Genomic DNA, 7141 nt, shown 5'->3' on the forward strand with positions numbered 1-7141 from the left:
AGTGGATACAAAAGCATTATTCTTCACTTGCAAGATGATGTCCCTTTTCTTTATGTGTACAAAACTCAATAATAGTTAAGCGAGTTGGGGTTTATATCTGTTACACAAAAGTTCTTTAAGAAATTGTTAAAAGATCGTTTACCTGGGCTCCTGCTGGTCGTTGTTAGAATGACCAATTTGTTTTTCTTGGACAGCACCTTCCCCGCGGCCTGGCTGTGACAACATAGCAACCAGAAAATGGCACAGCTTATCTCAAAGGTGGATGAGAAAGGGCAAAGGCAAATGCAAACCTTGCAACTCCACAGCAGAAGCTTTTCTGTGTACTAGTGGAGAATAGAGGAGAGTGTCTCTAACGTCTCCCTGTTCTTTGAGAGCTAAAAGATTTGGAAAATAAGGGATGATGGCATCAACTAAGCGACCGAAAAATGCACACTTAGAAAGAGTAAGTAATCTCTGTTCTGGTCACAAAGAAATATTCCACTTCTCTTTGTAGACGTCTTTGTCGTGTTCTCATTCTTTCTCTCACACACCCAAGATGACTGGAAGTAGAAACAAGGCAGAAACCGTGTCTAATTCTAATCCTTAGCTGAAAAAATAAGACATCGCTCATTTTTTGTTTCCAAACTAGCAGGTATGTGAATCGGAACCAGTGAGCTAAGTCTGAATTTATTATAGTGGACTATGCCTTCTTTCTGAACACTTCCAATGCCATTATAATACGTTGAACATAACAAGGAGGGGAAGCAAGTGGAATCTGGCTTGAATCTTATTAGACCCTTCAGGTGGAAGAAGCAGTTTCCCAGGACTTCTCTCCATTAAAAAAGTAAAACCCCTTAAAAGAAAATCTTATCTCCTTCCAAAAGAGATGCCAGGTATGTCAACAGTATCTGGCGTAGTCAGCGATGTCTTGAGAGATCTGAAATATCGGACCTGCATAATCTGTGCTAAACAGAGCAGGGTGAGGCAAAAAGAAACACCACAATGTTGCTTTATCCCAGACTTCTCAGATATCCTCATCCCAAATTCAAAAGAAAAGGAGTAGACACTGGTGGATTTCACAAAATTATAATAAATAAAATAAGCCTGTCCCTCCTATAGAATCTTTAGCACAGGCATTGTCACTCTCTTTTGGAAAAATGAGACTTGGCCACCAATATGAGTCAATTCTCATTTAGGACCTTCAACGAGTAACAACTGCCGAAATTTATGCAGGGAGTAGATCAGTGAAACCTTCTCTCTCCTCGAGTTATGACCCCACTAATAAACAACCTGCCAACCTGCATCAGGAGCTTTATCCACAACTTAACACACAAGCTGTTTACCATCAGAGAGCCTCAGCTGTTCCCAAATGGAGGCAAGCTGGTTTCGCTCTTCATTCTCACAGGATTTCCGAGATATTACAGCTCAGGCAAAGTTGTCATGTTTGGATTTCCATAGAGTCAGAATGGAATAGCAAAGTAGCAGAAAAGTAGCAAAGCTTTTATTCATGGGCAAAGGTTTGGCCCTAATGTGCAGCTGCCCTTTTTAACCTTTTTTTTTTTTTTAAAGATGCTTAGAAGTTTCTCGGTCTCAGGGTTAAGGTAAATCCATTATTCCCTGGAATTCCTGTGTTATGAAACCTCCTGTTGCACCGTTTGCCTTGACAGTGTGGTCATCATGAAGTCTCACCACTGACAGCATCCTACATGTCACCACCAGCAAGGTTTTGGCCGAGTTGTCCGCTGGACAAAAACCAACAAATAAAACCATGATTCCAAAGTATTTTTTGAAAAGAAGAGCTGAATCTCATGAATAAATGAATGGTTTTCCAAACAAAGAGGAGAGAGTTTCTACTGTAGTCAAGAACCTTCATTAATGAGATCCAGGCAGATTTACATTTTTGAAAAGCACAAGATTTTGGGGGTTTGCCACTTAAATCATCAACTACTGTATAAATTACATTTGTAAGACCCCTTGGCTCCATCCAAAGGGTATTTAAGAGTCTGTCTGATGGTCTGAGTTATGAAAGGACCAGGTAAGAGGAAGTGGAAAAAAGGCCAAGCTATAGAATATCCACTAGTAAGATGACTAATATTACTACAGACCTGAGTTCCCATTTCTTTGGCTTCTTTCATGGAGATTTAAAGATAATTGTAGCAAAGGTTCAGGAAGAAAAAGCTAAAAGAGAGACAAATCCTGCAAAGGGAGGTTGTATATACAAATGCTCAATATTTTTTCAGATTTATTGTAAATGATTTATGAGGTGCTTTTTAATATTGAAGTTCTTCATGAGTTCATTGGAGAGATGGTCAAGATTATTAATGAACTAATTGTCATAGAAAAAGATTTATCGCTAGCAGTCTCAAAAAATCTAGCAGTTTGGCTTCTGTGGGTAAAAATGAGGTAACATAGCAAAGTCCTGACTATGAGGAAATATATACATTTTTTTAGATCACAGACAAATAAGATTAATGTTATATCCCACACTGTGCTGAAAGAGGTATCTTGCCTGGTTAAAAACATATATTTTAAAACGATCTAATTTCCTTGGTTTTTCCTATGTTTTAGATTTTTTTATTTAAATGTTTCCTGTTCCAATAATATAACTTTTCCCTGTCACATGGCTTGCATTTTCCTCAGCTTCAGTAATGAAAATAAATTAGCTAAATTCACTTTTGTTTAAAGCCAATTTCTCTTTCACGTTTCCATTCAGCAGCAGATTATATTAACGCTGAACTCAGAGCTGGAAGTGAGGACACTGAGAACAAAATCAAATAGATTCTTTTCCTCTAATTGAGGGAAGTATTTCCACTGCTTTTCTGTTTTTCACAATCTTGGTAAATTTTGTCCTTGATTTGATCTGACGAATTGGTTTAAACTGAACTTGTAGAAAAATGGAAGATCTTTCAGGATAATGTTTCATTTTGATACATTTTCTCACCGTTTTGCTGGTTTGGACAAATACACGTTGATCTTTTAATCACCATCCAAGGCAGTTAATAACGAACTCGTAAGCAAGGCAGATGGATCTGTGTAAAGCAGGAACCTTCCCTCACTGGTTGCCGTGCCTTCCCCTCAGCCTTTGAAGAAACTTTACAACAAATTTCGGCCCAAAATCCAATCTCAAAGCAAATACCAAAAGGTTTAATTAATCACTTAGGTTTGGTTTGTATGTGTGTTCTTTTTAAGCTAGTTTTTTTTTATCTGGTCACAAATACTAGTGCCTTTATTCATGTTTTGAACATCAGGAATTGATCAGAAATTAAAACTGTATATCCAATTTGAATTTTTTATATTTTTCATTCATTATTTCAGACTCGGAAGGCTTAAACAGCCTTATGAAAGCTTGAGGGCTCCAGCTTTCTTCTGTGATTCACTCAGTTTGGACATCAGAGAGCACCAAGTCAAGAGATTGAAATAGAAAATACTGCTGGATAATCTGTTATAAATAAGACTTTCCAGAGACGCTGAGGATGATATATTGTAGGCTGGGGCAAGTAGGGGGGACTTCAGCGCAAGGGAAAAAATGAATCACTAAAAATGCATTCTGTGGAGGTGCATACTTATGTAAAGAGAACCTCCAAAACTTTCCACGTTCGTTTGAAATTATTTGTCAATGCCAAGAAACTCCAGGCAATCTACAGTTACTAATTTTCACCCTATTTATTGCTGTTAAAAAGAAAAGAAGGAAAGAAGAAGGGACCATGCAGTCTTCTCTGGTGGCCTTACAGCACTGTAAGAAATATTTTTATATAGAAGATGTCTTTCATTAATAATTATTTCAATTTTAACAGAGCAAGTTACTTTTAAAAAGAAAAAATTATGTTGGTAACCTCCTGCTAGAGCTTTTGTGTTTCATCTTTAATGTGAAACAGTCATGCTGCGACACGACCCAAGCGGCACCCAGGTTAAGAGTTGCTCACAAATGCACTTCTCTTCTCCTTGTTTCGCGTGGGTTTTCAGAGCAGTTCTGTCTAACGTCACCTTTTTTTTGCAATCAGGACTGCCTTTTTTGGTTACTGAGAGGAGAATTTTATCCCCAAAGCCCCACACTGATGTTCTCTGTAACGCCACAGCTGTCACGCCATTAACTCAGCTTCCAGGACATCGACTGCTGACGCAATGGGGAGGCAATTACTGCACTCCCTCGGAGTGACCAGGAGAATCAGAAAGGTCTGCTTGAATATATTACCTTATGGCAACTTCAGAGAATCTGAATCTCTCTCATGTTCACGAGACCTAACGACTTCCCTGTAACTGTAGCAACCTCTCTAGCATTTGGAGAAAATTAAGCTAAATACATCTTGCCAATGGCAAATACTCAAAGGACAACTTTTATTTTAATTACTGTAGACATAGAAAAAGGAGTTCTTTAAGGAAGTCTGTCAACTAAGAGCTATATATAACTCTTCAGGAATTCCTTAGTGATTTTCCTGGTTAAACAGATTTCCTTAAAAATACATTTGTTTGCTGCACAGGGTGGAATTACTGTAAAATCAAATTCTTATTTTTCAAAAGTCTGATCTGATTTGTAATGCTAACGCAGCAGATGATAGTAAACACACATCCATTGCATAATTTAGGTTTGTCGTATTGATTTTTAAAAAATGACTAGGCATTACAGAGCCAACGTTTGTACCTATTGAGAAAAGGCCCAGAATGAAGTGTTAACCGTTGGAGTTAAAGCTCTTTCATCGATTTCAGTAAGCATTTTTCCAGATCCAAAGCCTTTCTATTAAGTTCAGCGCTCTTTCGGTCAGGGCTGTGATATGCATTGAAGCCGAAGAACAGCAAAGCTTGTCTGATCTTTTTTGAGACTCCGGTTCCAGTTAAATAACCCAGCGGACCATTCTCTCGATTAGCACTGCAGAATACGTACCAGCAGAGAGGGTACTCCTAGGCTGCGAGCTGTCTGAGAGGTACTCCAGAACAAGGAAAGCAGCAGAGCACGCAAGCTGCATGCAGTCCTAATTTTGTGCTATTATGAAGGAAAGCATCTTTTTAACCTTTCATTTCTTTCCAGACTTGGATGAATTTCTTAGCTTTACGTTCCCCTCATTTATTTCTGAATTTCTGTATTAAAATGAAAAAGCTTTAGCTGTTTTAGCGCTTAATTTTGTGAAGAGTTGCCCAGTTTATGTTTATAGTGGTGACATTACTTTTATTTAATGACACAACGCCAATCTGCACTCTTGTGAGGATTAGCAAAGGACCTGTGAATAGACATCCGTAGGGATGAATTCAGAGATGATGGGTAACATAAACTGAGGAGAAGGAGCCACACAGAGTCTGTGTTCAGGTGAATCATAAAAAAAAGGGAACAGAAGAGGAAAAGCAGTTAAGTGAATGGTATGTAACACCTAATCTAAAGTACATTTATCTCTCCTTCAGCACACACAAAACTTTCACTAGTTTCTTTTTACGGTTACTGAATACCCACATTATCCAAAGTTAGAATTTACTGTGCTGGGTGTTAAACCCTAACTAAAACCTTAAAAATGGGCTTCATAATAAAAATGTTTATTAATCTGTAACCTACACCAGCTCTTACACTCCCACTAAATTCATCCCATTGTCTCCCAAGAAGAACACCATGAACGTATGTCGGCCACAGAAATACATTTGATACGCTTATGCTAGAATAACAGTGTTTGACTATATCTTCTATTTCGTACTACTTTGGCTCTGTTTTAAATACATGTCTGTGTTTGCTCAGCAACTCGGCTTCTCAAACACAAAAAAATAAATTTACTAATTTCTACAGCTGTGAAAAGATTTCTGGAATATGGAAAATCTCAATAGCTCCTTCATTCAATCACTTTCTTAATGAAAACAGCTCAGGATTAAAGAAATCCAGGGAAAGAGAACCTAAAAACAAATAGGCAAGCCAAGTGAGTAACGCTGGGCTTGGTTGTTGCTTCCCGCTTCAACAGAGGAGTCCTCCAAGGACCGGGCCACGATGCCACAGCTCTCACACGCGTGGCAGGCGTGGGCACGGTTCCCCTACGTGCCCACCAGCCCACGTGGCATTCATCAGGGCCGCGGTGCAATTCTTCAGAGGAGGAGGAATACGCAGTCCCTGGCACAGAACCGCATTGTCTCTCCGGTTTCGTGCAGCTAACGCACGCAGCACGGGAGTCAGAGAGATGCCATGGCACTGTAATGGAAATAAATGACTTTGCAGACCCAACGGAGGGAGGTGGGAACGAAACGGCATCCTCACCCCCAGCCCCAGCGGCTGTGTAAATCTGTCCCCGCCAGGCGAGCTCCGGGAGGTGCTCAGCGCCCGCCGCCTCCCCAGGAGTCAGTGGGAGTTCAGGTGCTTACTATGTCATCAGGCTTGACCTTCAGATGCGACACTGCCAGGACGTTTGTTTTCCCACAGCAGTGATTGCTTCAGTCAATTATTATTGCCCATCCTAGAGTGCAAACACATAAGGGCTTGATTTACAGTGCAAAATATACATCCTGAATTTACTTCCTCTTTTGTTTTTTGACTGTCGTAGCATCTCCAGCTTAAAAGAGATGACAGCAAATTACTTCATAGGTAAATATATCTATGTATAGGGAAGGATAAATATCAGTCATTCAGGTCATCCTGAGATGAACGTTCAGTATACCTTTGGATGTGTTGTGTCAGACGTGACAATATATTTAAAGTTTTTCGCTTTTTGATTTAAAAGTGGTATTTTTTCCTCTCCTCCCTGAAGAAAAAAATCATTAGCAAATTTGTTGATTTGGCAATCTAACCATTAAATCCAGCTTAACGCAGATTTAAGATTGTACCTTCAGTTCTTTAAGCAATGTTTAGGTATTACCAATATACTGAAAGATAGATGAGACAGCCTCATGGTAATACAGCTTTTAACCTTTCCTCTCCTCTACCATGACGGGGGAGAATTACAGTAAATGATGGTTACCTTGTCTGCAGTATGGACAATTGATTTGACCTCACTGCATCTGATGCTCTAATGGACTTCGTGGCTGAATCCCTGGAGATATAAAATATGTCCAAGTGAATTGGGGCAGGTTAAAGAACAGACCCGCTTTTCATGGCTGGCTCAAGCTATAATAGATCTCCCGGTTGTTCTGAGAAGAAGATTAAAAATGATCAATATCCAAATCATTAAAAAAAAAAAAAGTGGTGGCTTCTGTAAATCTA

This window comes from Pygoscelis adeliae, unplaced genomic scaffold (genome assembly GCF_000699105.1).
Source record: "Pygoscelis adeliae isolate BGI_AS28 unplaced genomic scaffold, ASM69910v1 Scaffold256, whole genome shotgun sequence".
Lineage (NCBI taxonomy): Eukaryota > Metazoa > Chordata > Aves > Sphenisciformes > Spheniscidae > Pygoscelis > Pygoscelis adeliae.